This window comes from Dreissena polymorpha, chromosome 4 (genome assembly GCF_020536995.1).
Source record: "Dreissena polymorpha isolate Duluth1 chromosome 4, UMN_Dpol_1.0, whole genome shotgun sequence".
Classification (NCBI taxonomy): Eukaryota; Metazoa; Mollusca; class Bivalvia; order Myida; family Dreissenidae; genus Dreissena; species Dreissena polymorpha.
The window spans coordinates 80,709,594-80,727,007 of NC_068358.1; positions in this window are offsets into that span (position 1 = coordinate 80,709,594).

Genomic DNA, 17,414 nt, shown 5'->3' on the forward strand with positions numbered 1-17,414 from the left:
ATTTGTATTATTTCTTTTAAACATAAACAGTGAAAATTATCGATAATTTTCACTGATAATTTTCATTGTTTGAAACAGTGAAATTATCAGTTTTAATTCACTGATATTTCTCTATAAACCACCGGAAAGCATCAAATAAAAGACATTTATGCTAATTTGTATTGATATGCTCATTCAAGTCAAGTCTCTGCAAGGCGGTTGGTAATACATGTAAGCCGCGCTCTTGGAAAGCTTAATACATGTGCGTAAAGTAACGTCTCGGATTAGCCTATGAAATCCGCACAGGCTTATCAGGGACCTGGTCAGAACGAAGAGTTCATGAGAACAACGATGTGCATCCGAACCAAATTTTGCGTTCGCTCTTAAATGTTTGGATATCGTGGAGGGAAATTGAAATATTTGTATGTATACGTAAAATATATTTGCATTTATTTTCTGTTAATCGAGCAGTCATTTTTTGTAAGCATTTCACCTGGCAGTGCTATAATCACATTCATTGGTATGACATTGTTTATCTTTTTGTAATGCTATGAATGATTGTATCGCTACTTGGGCTTAAATATTTATGCATCTCGAACAACCATGCTCTTAGTGTAGGTCGTGTACATGTACTTTCATTAACGAAATTCCAAACCAACATAGTACTTACTTTCATTGCAGGCAGCCCCTCTCCAGCCACTCTTACACCCTGTTCCACATGTACCAGTTATAACGTCACAAGGTCCTTCCACACAATGACATGTTTTGTTACAATCAGGACCATAGGTTCCATTTACGCAATCTATAAAATGTCATATCAGACTATTTTAACAAAAGTACGTTTATTTAAACAAATGCATGCATAAATTATTTAATAAGATCTGTGCAAGCAATAATGTATATTTATTATATCCATATGGTAAATGTGAACGAAGGCGTATGCTGAATTTTACATTACTTGTTTAAGGGTATACAATACGCAGTTGTACGCTCTATTTGTGTTATATTTATACTATTATACCGAAAACAATACATGTACAGTAACTTATGCATCCATTTTAATCAGCCGAAATTCAAATATGTTCAAATAAAATTTGAGCTGTAGCTCATAGAGATTGTATTTATCCTTATTTTTTGGATCAAAACATTTCTGGGACCTTATATAATGACATTTGAAACACAAAATATCTATTAGTACTGTATCCAGTTGTAAAATTACACAATTCGTCGCACTGTTCAGCTTGCAAAGCTTTATTTATCAGAAATAAGTAAGGATTAATAAATTAAAATATGTATCTTGTGACACAGGTATGATTGATATATTTTGAATACAAAATAAATCATGGGTATTTAGAACAAATAACGCGATAAGCTTGTGGTATGTTAAGAATATAACATAATCAGACGCGACCCGTTTGGACTTGATTGTGACTTTCGTTGTTAACGATCCACTGCTGGTTTTATATACTGTCATAATTGAAATTAGTTCATTATCACTACAGTGGATGATAACACGTCATGTCAACCCGAGAATGGTAATATCAACCGTGGGAATGCTGATGTTGACATAACAATTTTGAGGACATTACGGTTACTTTCTTTCGTATGCATTAACGGTATTCAATTATTTATATAAATCTTCACTTCTTGTTGATGTATTACTATAACGGAAGCTTACAGGACATTTAACGTCAATGCAAATAAGCATTTCAAACAGAAAATCCACAGCCATGCTATTGAGAAAGATATAGGGAATGATTTCCATGTAAATGTTCAATATTTTATCACTTAGCGCTTAATAAATCAAACATGTATCCACTTATTGTGTGTATTCGTTCCAATAGAATAGAAATACAGCCGTGAGGTATAATAAAAAAAGCTAAGTATATGGGAATTTATCATCAGCTAGTCACGTATTGTAAAATAATTGCATTCCCATTCAATCAAATGTCAAACATAAAAAGTTCTGTATGTTTACCTTGTTGTCTGTAAACTTCTATTTCACATATTGTCATTAAATCGTCCTTTATACCAGTCATGCGACCAATCAGGGTTATTGCTTGCATAGCTTGTGGCGGACTTAACACACAGGTTCGTACTGTTGTAGTTACTGCAGAGAACGGTTGTTCGACCATTTGACTGACGTCATTACCAATATACACTGTAATGTTTGCAAACTGGTGGAAGGCTGAAATGTAAACACATTTTCTCAATATATGATCACGATCACGATTAACTGCGTTGTGAAGGTTAGAGGCATGTATGTACAAACTTTAATTGTATAATATTAATCCGTTTAATTATATTTTTATTATCATTTAACACCTATTAAATTAAAATATATGTATGAGTACCATAACATAAACAAAACAGAGGGGCCAATAATACATAATTATATTCGTGTAAGTATACTTCTCTTATAAATCTTTGAATCTTTATGATTATACTACCTCCGTCTGTTCTCCCTTTAAGAACGATGCGCTTCACAAGATAGCTTTGTTGTAGATTTATTTGGAGCGAACATGGCCTTGCAATAGCTGTACAACATTCACAATGCGCGCCTCCGATGCGACCATCAACAGCTCGGTCAACACTCCAATTATTATCATATACCGATGCATTTGTCGACAATGATGATCCCAGGATTGAAATATTGAAATCACCTTAAAAACAACATGCTTATTTTTTATAATTTGTTCAATATATTGATGTGAAGCATTGTGGAATCCCGAAGGCGGTCAATTTTTTACGCAATTTTTTATCTTTATTCCATTGATTTAGCGAAGTGCCTCCTTGCAGTGATTTGGTTTAAACGTTTAAGAATACATTGATCTTAATTTCTAACGTTCCGCTTATGTTTTGTCGTTTAAAAAAAATGTCTATACGGTCTTCACATAAAACGACAAAGTGGATTGTTTCTCGGAAATGCATGTACACTATTTAAAAGTCCGGAAATGTTGTCTTAATTTCTCACTACAAACACTCCAAAGTTTCTTAACCCAATTACACATTAAATCAACGTAGAAATAGTGATGAGATGTGAAGATAAAACATTTCGCGCCCTTGTTTTAAGGAAACAGAATGTTTATCCCATTTATGATTTTAAAGTAAAGACACGTAGCATCGGTATATAATGAAAACAATACTTTTACATAAAGAAGTGTTATTAAGGATATTCTATTTAATTGAAATATCATCAATCAATGTTTGTGAAATAGATAAAAAAAAAACATGTGTACATATCATAATAACGTTAAGAATTGTTAAAAACATATACATGACTTTGTTTAAATTTGTACGTATGTATGAACGTTTAAAAATGCAACATACTATATTTTAATAAACTGCATAATTACGACTTGAAACTTATTAATTTCTACATCATAGTCAGATTGTTAAACATTCTAATTGTTGTGATTTGTTGTTTATATGTGTCAGACATCTATCAGTCATCATAGTGAGTATTATGAGTACTGACCTTTTCTTAATGAAGTAAGACTAATTTGTAAATATTTGTAAAACTTTGTTCCTATCACAATTGACAGTGTACTGTTTTCATAATGTGTTAATGACGATGTACATTGTACAAGTCGAAATAAACTGTCTGTCTGTCTGTCTGTCCGTCTGTCTGTCTGTCTGTCTGTCTGTCTGTCTGTCTGTCTGTCTGTCTGTCTGTCTGTCTGTCTGTCTGTCTGTCTGCCTGCCTGCCTGACTGCCTGCCTGCCTGCCTGCCTGTCTGTCTGTCTGTCTGTCTGTCTGTCCGTCCGTCCGTCCGTCCGTCCGTCCGTCCGTCCGTCCGTCCGTCCGTCTGTCCGTCCGTCCGTCCGTCCATCTGTCCGTCTGTCTTCAGACAGTTGCGTATGAAATAAGTGAGTATTTTAAACGCTGTCAAAATAAAGCACGTGCTAGCTTGAGTATTTTTATTTTTCAGATTTCGATTTTTAAGAAGCGAATTTTAAAACAATGTTCTTAATCAAGAATGTTTTGTGCTTTTCTAAATGACATGCATACTTTTTTCTACTAAAAAATTATATGGCCTGCATAACATAAGTAAAACCAGCTTGATTTTTTTTCTGTTTAAAAAAGCATGCACTACTTATGCGATAATGACACTTTCCTACCGAATTGAAACGTGAGTCAAAATGCTCTAAGGCACCCACCTTTGAAATTCAAGCGATGGTAATGTTTCATTATGTTATTACTTTAATAACCCAACCGCCAATCAGCACGTTTCAAACGGCCGGAATCTTTTCGAACTCACGAAATATATACAGATGTATTTGATTATCATTTTCTGAACAAGTTTGCATGAAGATTTGTGTAAAAAATGATTACTGAAGTTTGTACATACATTTCACTTTAGCCTTTTATGGAAAACTACACCACTCCAGCAATCAATTGCTTTCGTCATAGCTGTCGCGTGCGGATGTAATAAACATCGATAAATAAAATACGTTTATTAAATTAACTTAAAATTAAAATTTGAATGTCGTTCAAAAGAACGCAATCATCCAACCAAGCTATATGTCGCTAAGTGTATAAAGTAAATATTTGCGCACAATTTCGACTTAATTGATTAATGCAAAGGGACTTTTTCACAGACTATCCATGTATTGAAGTTTAACATTAAATGCTTTATATTGATAAATGTAAACATTGGATCTAAAAAGCTCTATTAAAAACAAGAATACAATTAAAGAAAGAAATCAAAGTACTGAAAGAACTGGTTTGACGATGCTTTTGAAGAGGATGGATATATAGAGGATATTTGTTGGATTCGGTAGAATATCGATTTTCCCAGAAAAACAGCGAAAAATATCAATATTCAATGTTTAAAACAGTGAAATACTAGTTTATTTCACTGATATTTCTGTAAATCATTGGAAAGCATAAAATAAATAAGCATCCATTTAAGTTATTCTACATCACCGCGATTGTGTAATTTTTATTGCTTGTCATTTATCCGCAGGTCAATAGTTAATAGTTGTGATGCAATCGTTTTCGTTCTTGGACACTGCACTCCCTTCAATGAGTTTTATTTACCTTCATATATTTTTCAATTATTTTTATTGATAAAGAAGGTTTTGTAACAATCCATACTATACATCGATAGCTTTAACAGCACAATGTGGCTCACCTGAAACTGATTGTTTCCTAGTGGTGTTAACTAATTTTTCCTGAAGATATAGAAAAAAAGGCAGTGTGAGTATGAACAAACTATTTGCGTCTATCCGATCTAGTTGAGCCTTGTTACCGAGTTCCTACTTTTATTTATTTGAACATTCTGATCAACTGCCATGAAAATCAGGTAAAAAATGTAAGTGTTAACATAGATTTTAATGATTCTAGTTATTGATCAAATGCTTGAAAGCACATGACCCACTTTGGAACGTGACCTGTTAATCACTGAGACTAGACCTTGTGACCTAAATGTTGAATATGCTACTTTCAAGCTTGACTTTGAAATCATTTAAAATAATGTTCTAACCAATTTACAAGTGGATCAGAGAGAGAATGTGACCACTAAAGTATTAACAGACATTTTCGTATATTTGACCTTGTGCCCAAATTTTTGATAGAATATGAAACCCAAAATGACATAGAGGTGACTAGATTCATAAGAATCTGGCAAAGAGGTGACACCCAAATTTAAACATTGTAAAATGATATCTTATGTGTTCACAATAAACTTTGGATAAAATACAACAGACAAAGTGTGATAACAAAAGCTTACCTTGTCACATCATAACAAGTGAGCTAAATAACCAAAACTATGACATCATATAATTGCTCAGTTACTTCCATTAACAATAAAATGTAACTTTTGATACAAATACAATACCTTCCTTTTCTTACTACAGGCTGTTCTAAAACATGATAGCCCTGTATCGCTCACCCAAAACTCCTTCTATAGTGTCAAAAACTTGTGTATGATTTGACTAAGTTGTAACCTAGCTTTAGCCTGCACATGACCAACTTTGCAAATTCAGCTTTTGATTTGATTAAGATGGACAATGTAATTTTCATGAAAATCAGGAAGATAATGTGACCTGTAGAAAGGTAAAGGAAGTTTTCAAAATTTTGACCTAATGACCTAGTTTTTGACAAATTACCAACTTTTAAATTGAAACTTTATTTCATCGAGATAACATTCTGTCCAATTTTCATGACGATCTGGAAGAAAATGTGACCTCTGGAGTGTCCACTAACCTTTTCTGTGATTTGGTTTGTTGACCTAGTTTGGATTACATATGACCTACTTTCAAACTTAACCTAGAATTGACCGAGATGAACATTTACCAACATTAGACAAACAAGGGCTGTTTGTAAAACATGCATGCCCCCCATATGGGCTGTCAGTTGTAGTGGTAGCCATTGTGTGAATACATTTTTGTCACTGTGACCTTGACCTTTGACCTAGTGACCTAAAAATCAAAAGGGATCATCTGCCAGTCATGGTCAATTTACCTATGAAGTTTCATGATCCTAGGCCTTACCATTCTTGAGTTATCATCAGGACACCTTTTTACTGTTATGAGTCACTGTGACCTTGACCTTTGACCAAGTGTCCTGAAAATCAATAAGGGTTATATACCAGTCATGATCAATGTACCTATGAAGTTTAATGGTCCTAGGCGTAAGCATTTTTGAGTTATCATCCGGATACTATTTTACTGTTTTGAGTCATTTTTACCTTGACCTTTGACCTAGTGACCTAAACATGAATAGGGGGAATCTGCAAGTCATGATCAATGTACCTATAAAGTTTAATGGTCCTAGGCATAAGCATTTTTGAGTTATCATTCGGATCACAGGTACTTGAAAAAAAAATTGGTCCTGACATATATAATAAGTGTAAAGGTATCCAACGATGATTTCACAGGTGTATTGAATAACACAATGCAACAGCATAAACGATCAAACAATGCACACATATGTCGTTGTGGTTGCCAGCAGGAAGGGTCCATCTATGATAAAACACCTTTTATTTGATGAAAATCGTCCAAGTATGTCCAAAGCAGCCAAAAGTTTCACAAATAGCACCCCAAAATGAAAGTGTGTAATTCCAAACGTCCCGCTGACAGTAATGAATGAAGGCGATTTTCGGTCGATTGTTCACACTTAAACAAAAACTTCGCTATAAACTCAACGTACGTTTGTCATTTACTACGTTTGCCATCGAACTACGTCGTTCTTTGGTAACGGCACAACAAAAAAATACTCAGAAAAAGTAGAAAATACACTAAATATTATATTTTATGTTCAAACTGAATCCATTTTATTGATGGAACGCGGTACATTTTTATCTTGCTATCGATTGGTTGAATAAGTCGTAAATTATAGAACAAGTTTACCAATTTTATTTTCAACCAATGGAAACGTCTTCTGTCCGTAACACCGATTTCTGCCTCAAAATGATGTTCGTGAAAGTGAAAGTACACTAAATGTGTTGTTTCTTCTGAATTTCCGACTTTTTACCGTTCAACTGGGACTTAAGAACGCCGTAGTTCAAAGACAAACGTAGTAAATGAAAAACATTCGTGGACTTTACAGCAATGTTCTTATTTTATTGTGAAAAATCGACCGAAAATCGCCTTCATTCAATACTGACAGCTGGACATTCGAAATTACACGCTTTCATTTTTGGGTGCTATTTGTGAAACTATTGCTGTTTTGGACATACTTGGACGATTTTCATCAAATAAAAGGTGTTTTATCATATATGGACCCTTCCTGCTGGCAACCACAACGACATATGTGTGCATTGTTAGATCGTTTATGCTGTTGCATTGTGTTATTCAATACACCTGTGAAATCATCGTTGGATACTTTTACTCTTATTATCTATACAAGAACAAATTTTTGTTTCAAGTACCTGATTTTCGGATACTATTTTAATGTTTTGAGTCATTTTTACATTGACCTTTGACCTAGTGACCTAAACATCAATAGGGGTAATCTGCAAGTCATGATCAATGTACCTATGAAGTTTCATGATCCTATACGTAAGCATTCTTGAGTTATCATCCGGAAATCAGTAAACTGTATTGACTCACTGTGACATTGACCTTTGACCTAATGACCTGAACATCAATAGGGGTCATATGCCAGTCATGATCAATGTACCTATGTAGTTTCATGATCCTAGGCCTAAGCATTCTAGTCACTGTGACCTTACCCTTTAATCTAGTGACCTGAAAATCGATAGGGTTCATCTGCCAGTCATGATCAATGTACCTATGAAATTTCATGATCCTAGGCCTAAGCGTTCTTGGGTTATCATCCGGAAACCATCTGGTGAACGGACTGACTGACGGACTGACCGACATGTGCTAAACAATATACCTCGAACAAGCCACATAAGCAATGCAGCATAACACATTCTAAAAGTAAAAGACATCTGTGCAATGATATCTTTTCTTCAAATGGTAAGATGAACAAACAAGAGGGCCTAAAAGGCCCAAAGTCCTTCAACTGAGATAACAAGATATTATTGGGACAAATATTGTGGCCAAAATTCATGAAGATTGGAAAATAAATATGACCTCTCGAGTGTTAACAATCTTTTACTATAGCAATGTAAGGAAAAATGCCCCACCCCCTGGCAGCCATGTTTTTCAACCAATTGTAACCATTTTCGAACTGATCCAAGATATAATTGAGACTTATATTCTGGCCAAATTTTATGAAGATTGAAATATAAACGTGGCATCCACAGAGTTAACAAGGCAAATGTTGACGGCGCACGACGGCCATAAAGCGATCACAAAAGCTCACCATGAACACGTTGTGTGATTACACCAAATGCGTTCAAATTTTTCTCACAGGCTTTGCCATTGACCTTTATAGTATGGATGGCTTTGTTATTATTTATTGCTATCATGTACCTGCAATAGTGTATGTATGTTTACAATACACAAAGCATATGACATAAATAGACTAATTGAGCTTATAATAATCTGATTACTATAGCCAGGTCAATTAAGGACTTATAAAACATTTGTGTTGTCCTGATTTCATGAAGACTTGAGATATTTATGCACATAGAGTTTCAAGATATGGGATTATCCACAAATAAAAAGTATTTTTGATCTGTGTTGTGCAGGCTCTTTTTCCATGACTGTCAAAGTGAAATTTCCATGTGAAAAGGATGTCAATTTTTTCATTCAACAATTGTGTATAAAGAACGGTTCTGCATACAATTTTCCATTTTGATAGGAGATCACCAGGGTGACAGAGAAAAGGGATATGCATTTGAGATCTGGTTAGGACTCCATATAAAAGTGGTTATATTTAAAAATGTTTAATTACCACATGACCACGGACTCAAGATCTCCGTGACATGACTAAGGTTTTGAATTAATCTAGTATGAACATTTGAACTATATCTTTTTAAAACGATTAAAAAATAATATTTGATGTACAAATTTAATCTACCAATGTGTACAGATACTACTTAACATATATTTGACTGTATTGAATGTAGGAACTAGTTCAAATATCCATTAGAAAAAGAGATCAGGATATGAAATATTCACTGCCTGAAGCAAAGACCCTGGAGCTATGTTTTATGTCTTTAAACACACTAATTTAAAACAATACATTGATACAACAGAGGTAAAATCATCCCCTCTGAACAATATGATACATAATTATGTATCATAGCTTTGTATCTGGATCTAGATAGATACACAGCAGGATGTTTAGGTGTGCGCGCTGCGGGAGAGATATAGGAGTTACTTATATTTTGGATTTAATTTAATTCACTGAAATTCATCACTGAAGTTACAGTATGATCTCATTTGATATAGATGTACATGATTGTATAAAGCAAAATATATTTAATAATTATCAGTATTAATTCACTGTCATGATTTCAGTATCATTAAATGATTTCAGTAAAGTCTATCATTCATATGCATACATTTTGTAAATATCAATATAAGTATACAACATGAAAACATTTTTGAAACAAGGGCTGTTTGTAAAACATGGATGCCCCCCATATGGGCTGTCAGTTGTAGTGGCAGCCATTGTGTGAATACGTTTTTTGGCACTGAGACCTTGACCTTTGACTTAGTGACCTGAAAATCAATAGGGGTCATCTGCCAGTCATGATCAATGTACCTATGAAGTTTCATGATCCTAGGCGTAAGCTTTCTTGTGTTATCATCCGGAAACCATTTACTGTGTCAAATCACCGTGACCTTGACCTTTGACCTAGTGACCTGAAAGTCAATTGGGGTCATCTGCGAGTCATGATCAATGTACCTAAGAAGTTTCATGATCATAGGCGTAAGCATTCTTGAGTTATCATCTGGAAACCATTTTTCAAAGTTGAGTCACTGAGACCCTGACCTTTGACCTAGTGACCTGAAAATCATTAGGGGTCATCTGCGATTCATGATCAATGTACCTATGACGTTTCATGATCCTAGGCATAAACGTTGTTGAGTTATTATCCGGAAACCATTTAACTATTTCGGGTCACCGTGACCATGACCTTTGACCAAGTGACCTGAAAATCAATAGGGATCATCTGCGAGTCATGATCAATGTATATATGAATTTTCATGATCCTAGGCATAAGCGTTCTTCAGTAATCATACGGAATCCATTTAACTATTTCGGGTCACCGTGACCTTGACCTTTGACCTATTGACCTCAAAATGGGTCATCTGCCAGTCATGATCAATGTATCTATGAAGTTTCATGATCCTAGGCATAAGCGTTCTTGAGTTATCATCCGGAAACCATTTTACTATTTCGGGTCACCGTGACCTTGAACTCTGAACTAGTGACATGAAAATCAATAGGGTTCATCTGCGAGTCATGATCAATGAACCTATGAAGTTTCATGATCCTATGCATAAGCGTTCTTGAGTTATCATCCGGAAACCGTTTTACTATATCGGGTCACCGTGACCTTGACCTCTGACCTAGTGACGTCAAAATCAATAGTGGTCATCTGCGAGTCATGATCAATATACACATGAAGTTTCATGATCCTAGGCATGAGCGTTATTGAGTTCTCATCAGGAAACCATTTTACTATTTCGGGTCACCGTGACCTTGACCTAGTGACTTCAAAATCAATATGGGTCATCTGCGAGTCATGATCAATGTACCTATGAAGTTTCATGATCCTAGGCATAAGCATTCTTGAGTTATCATCCGGAAACCATCTGGTGGACAGACATACGGACATACGGACCGACATGTGCAAAACAATATACCGTCTCTTCTTCGAAGGGGGGCATAATAATACAGTAGCATGAACCAGCAAGGGAGGCAACTTGTTAAATCACAATTTGGCAGTGTATAAAAGGTGGTATTTCATTATCTCGCTAAACATGGGTCTAAATTACGTTTAAAAGCTATTTTCTGATTGGATGAAACAGTCCGAAATCATCCAATAAATAAAGTCGAGATATTTATCTTGCGGAACATCGTCGCTGTTCTTCGAAAACCGCGTTAGTCAAATTTGGCGCAAAATGTTATTTCTTTTTATAAGAACGGCAGGTTCAAGGGTCATTTTCTGCGAAAATACTGAATTTCATTTCCAATTGGAAGGCATAGTTATGAGCACGTGAGAAAATCTTGAACACTCATTGGTGCACTAATTGTTTCTGCAAAAACTGCGTAATTCAATTTTTCCAACTTTTCAAAAAAAAAAAATTTAATATTTTTTTAAGTTTTAAAATATATTAATTTAGATAGTCTTAATTAAAATGGGCATACTTTTTATTTATGAAAATATTAAAGCCTGTAGTTGTCATTTTAATTCTAAAAATGGACTTACGCGATTTTCTCTTTAATATTTGGTTCCTTATTTAGACTATCTAAATTATTCTATTTAAAAATGTTGTTTTTGCCTATTGAAAAGTTGTAAAAATTTACTTACGCGGTTTTCGAACAACAGCGACGACATGCAATGTTACATAACACATATAACAGATTGATAGGAAGATATGAACAAATCAAGGTTGCCCACTTAGAATGGTCCTGTTAGTATGGAAGTACTTGATATATAAATTTATTAGCCTGTCGGTGTTGTAAAGACATAAAATATTTTATGAATGTCTCAAAGTGTAGAATTATTTTGCATTTAGTAAAAGAAAGGCAACATATAACCCTTAAGTGGCTGACAAGAACTTGTGGCTGAATACAACTAAAAAGAGGCATTATGCTTCTTGAAAATAAAAGTTAACATCATTATATAGGAATTTTCTGATCAAAAGTGTTATTTTTAGTGAATATGGGAAATACATTTTCAATAATAAACAATATAAGTATAAATGTTTTTGCGAAGTGCATCATAGTATTATCATAGTACCAGTTTTGGTCTCAAAATCCAGTTACATTTTTTAAATTTTATAACCCCTTGTTGCAAAAAAAAAATCATGAAAAATATAATTTTCAGAGAAACCTATTAAAATAAAATAAAAATGCTTTATTAGACCCTAGATATTACTTTTGCAATCATTTTTCATCAATTACAAATGTTTAAAAACAGTATTATTTCATGCTACTCATGGTACCAGTTTTTTGTCAGAAAATTAATTACTTTTTTTTAAATGCGTTACCCCTTGTTGCCAAAAAATTCATAAAAATATAATTTTCAAAGATATCCATTAAAACAAAAAGAAAATGCCTTCTAAAACCTTAAATATTATTCCTTCAAGCATTTTACATCAATTATTTATGTTTGAAAAAATCATTAGTTCATGCTAAATACTGTTTGATATACTGTAAATAATGTAACTACACATCCTAGTAGTGAGTCCATCAAACTATTGCAACCGAAACACCTGGTGTGCCAAGGCACCAGCCGAAGTCAAATGCCTTCTGACTTAGTGCATTTTACTATTTATATTAGTATGCATTTGTATGTGTTTGAAAAAATATATAATCTTAAATGACATCTTCTGACAATGCATGTCCTAGATTTCAAAATCCAGGCCCTGGTCTGCCACATTGGTAACATTAACGTTAAACTGTTACAAGGCTTCTGAATTTAATTAGCCAGGTCATAGGAAAATGGCAATCTAATCAGTATCTATTTTTCATTGTCAGAAAACCGCTCTTAAGCAAACAGCTTTCAAGCAACTGCAGGCTGAACTGGATCTAAGCTGGCCACAATCGCCTAAATGTCTCTTTTACTGGGATACAGACACAGTTCATTTAACTTTAAAGGGATCTTTTCACGTTTTGTTAAATTGACAAAAATTGAAAAAAGTTGTATCGGATTCGCAAATGTTCGTTTTAGTCATGTTATTTTTAGGGAACAGTATTACTGAACATTTACCATGGTCTAATATAGTCATTATATGCATCTTTTAACGATTTAAAAATTATAAAGCATTGCAACGCGAAGCGATTGAATAATTTGGAGAGTTATGTTGTTGTTTTTTAATTGTGTGAAACTACGAAGATTGCTTATATTAGGTATAAAATACGTCAACAATTTATACTTGGCAGAATTGTCGAGCAGACTAATGCGTTTTTACTCCAGGACTAAGGGGGTCACTGGTTCGAGCCCTGCTGCGGACTACTTTTTTTAAAGAATTTTATTCTGGATTTTTAACTGGAGCTTTTAAGATCCAATGTTTACATTTATCAATATAAAGCATTTAATGACTAACTTCAAAACATGTCAAAATCTGTGAAAAGGCCCCTTTAACATAATATCTACTCCTATAAATATGAGGTCGATATGCATGGACTAAACGGTTAATTACGTCTAATTATTTGGACTATTATGATATCAACTACTTAAATAGAAAGAAGAAAGAATTCATACAAACCAGTAATTTGAGTAGAGAGTTTGTTATCAATGTTGTATTTCAGGACAGCTTGGTGATATGCAAATCCAATATGACATGTTGATATCGGGTATCATAGTCATTCAATAAGTCGCAAAATGCAAAATGTATAAAGCAAAATGTGATTTAAATTAATAACTAATAATACCAGTATCATCAGTATGCCAGTTTTGCCTTGTCAAGCTGTCGAGATCCAGAAAGTGCTTCGTTCACATTGAATATATCCTTCGAATTCCATTTATTGTTGCATTACTAAATAGCGAAACAAGCCGATTTAAGTTGTAAGAAAGTTTTGATACGAGTGTTATCAAGTCTCTCATGGGCGAAGCCATTGTTGTAAAAAGTTATCCATTCACATCGAATAGATCCTTCGAATTCCATCCATTGTTGTCATTATCGGTGATTTAGTGAATACATAATTCATATATCATAAATGACAGCTTCTTAATAGCGCAACAAGCCAATTTATGCAGTAAGAAAGTTTTGACTCGAGACTCTCATGGGGGCGGCCATTGTTGAATGTTGAAACACCAACGAAAACTCTGCTAGGAGAATGTTATCAAAGAAAATCAACGAGGTCTAGGTATTTCGATTGGAAAAATCGAGTTATCTCAATCGGACTGGCTCGGTCTTTAATATAGGTCGCCATTGTGAAGAATTTTTTGATGGTTATCATACCTTAGACGATGCTGTTCCAGCATCGTCAAAAAGTAACCCGCAACTAGGCTCGAACCAATGACCTCTGGAGTAAAAGTCTATCGCTTAGGCCACTTGGCCATTCATGCTCATACAATGAGTGATGTTTTTCATACGTTATATAAGCAATACTCGTAGTTTCACAAATTATAACGAAAACAACAGAACTCTCCAAATTATTAAATCGTTTCGCGTTGCAACGCTTTATAATATTCAGGTTTTTAAATCGTCAAAAGATTAATATAATTGCTTTTTTCAGAGCATGGTAAATGTTCAGTATTACTGTTTCCTCACAAATATCATAACTTCAACGAAACTTTGCGAATCTTAAACATTTTTTTATTTTTTCAATTTACCAAAACGTGAAAAGGCCCCTTTAAAGTGACATCATACGCAACTACCAGTAAATGCTATGTTTATAGGTGTCTTTCGCAACAGATGTTTATTTTTGGTTTTTTCCCTTCATATACACTTATATTTGTTAATGCGGCATCAACATACTTAAACAATATCTAGTAAAGAGAAAAGTAGTGCATTTGAATATCAACCGTACTTTCGTTTGACAACCGACGACAGAAATGATTCGTTTTCCTGCAACTATATATATTCATACGACAAACGAACACTAACTTCGATCCTAATATAAAGACAGTTCCGCTCGGCTTAGAGGACTGGGAGTCATGTAAAATATCGAATATAATATATATTTTGTAAACAACTGGTAGCAAGATGAGTTGCTGATAATTGGTCAGATAGTACAGTTTAACTAACTCTTTTGACCTGTTAATTCTTTTCAACAGTGAAAAATGCCCATAATTTCATTTTAAACTAGACAATAATTTTAAGTAGTTACCGTTGATCCCGCATGGCATCATAAATAATCCGCTTATTACCAGCAAGTATTCCTTCAATACTGCCATTTGTCATTGTAGGTGGAAAAAAAAACTACGGAATGTGACAAGGAAGTTAAGACCAACATAACCATCGAAGCGCGAATATACACTTTAGCAACCAAAAAGCGGACCGTAAACCAAATACAATAAAGCAGAGTATTGTATTTCTCCGTTATGAATAGACGGTTTAATTGTGCCGAGGTTAAAGCATACTAATGTAATACACGGCCGTTAATCACGCGCGGCACCTCTTTTTTAGAGGCATTGATAAATACGCCAATGCTACTTCCAAGATGGCGCTAAGGCCCGGAGATGATTTGAAATTTAACGGATAATTGTAGGCGATTTGCTTTTACGAATTCTACCATGCTACAACTTAAAAAGGTCCGCATGTTTCCAAATGGGTTTTATTTTATGTTTTTTGTGCATCTTTGGATGAATTTATAATCGCTAAATCGCACTACATTGCCGATTTAAAAAATAATTTGAAATATGTTGAAAAACATGTAAAACCTAATCACTCTGTAAAATTATCCATGAAATTTCAAAACATTCACATTGGAAGTTGCAGTGGCTCATTTATTAATGCATCTCAAAAAAGAGGTGGCGCGCGTGATTAACGGCCGTGTAATAATGTGTTATTAGTTATATCTTTTTTGTTCGTAACGTATCGGTTTCATCATCATCATCATCATCATCATCATCATCATCATCATCATCATCATCATCATCATTATCATCATCATCATCATCATCATCATCATCATAAGCATTATCATTCCCTTGTCAAAGTTGGGGAAAATGAAGGGCGACGACACAGAGATCCTCCGCCAGTAAGGTATATTATGCTCTATGTAGAAGAGGCGTTGGATGGACACTAAGAGGGACTTGTAGAGCCTGTGCTTGATCTACCTGATCTAGCTGATTGTTCACAAACGTCTCAGTCTTGCCGTCGCTGCGGTCGCAATGGCAAATATTATTCGGACCTCAACGGAACTGGCACCATCTCCTTGTGTCCCTTCTTTCCAGCTTCTCGCCGTTCATAATGATGTCTGCACTTGTGGTGTACGCGCTGTTCACTATTATTACTATTATTTATTATTATTATTATTTGACTATTATTTATAGTTAGTATATATGAGCATTAACGACAGTGTAAGCAATTAATGCTATTAATCTTTACTCCATTTTCATGATTTTCTATGATAAATGTATCAATACATTCGAATTCCAATCACATTAAAATTAAAATAAAAAGTAGTCCCAAGTCAGAAAAGTGAGAACTGATCAATGCATTTCACTATTTCATCTTTTAGCATTTAGTACATACATGTTTTGGTTTGACAACTGAATCCGTAGACTGAACTGAAAATCAACCATTGGTTAACCGAAGTTGTAATATTCTTATCGAGAATACAGTACGAGGATTAAAACTTGTTTTTATTAATATTTTGAAACAAGTCGATCATTTACGCAAAGAACAAAGCGATCGTTGTAAAAAAAAAATTGTATCGACTAGAAGTTCGAGTCTGAGAACAACACAATAAAATATATCCCCGGGAGATAACTTCCTATATACCCGGTATATAGGGGTGTGCCGAAAATATGGGGTGTGTTTTACGACTAAAATTATAGATATGGGTATGGTTTTGAGCATCTAAGTATAGATATGGGTATTGAAATTAGAAATTTGCTGGTATTGTATATAAATGTATATAGATTTGTATGTATCAGTATCAAAATGGTTACAAATAAACATATAATAGCAAATTCAAAAAGTATACTGTATTAATATGATAGAGATTAAAATTCTAGTATGAAATGTGTTCACTTTATCAAATTCTAGAATTGAAATGAGTCCAGTTTTGACTCCAGGGGCATAATTGGAACAAACAAAGTAGAGAACTATTAAATGTCACTACATACCAAATGTGGTAGCACTAGGCCCAATGATTATGGACAAGAAGATTTTTAAGTTTGCACAAAATAGGCTTTATATAAGCATATGTTCAATTTATTG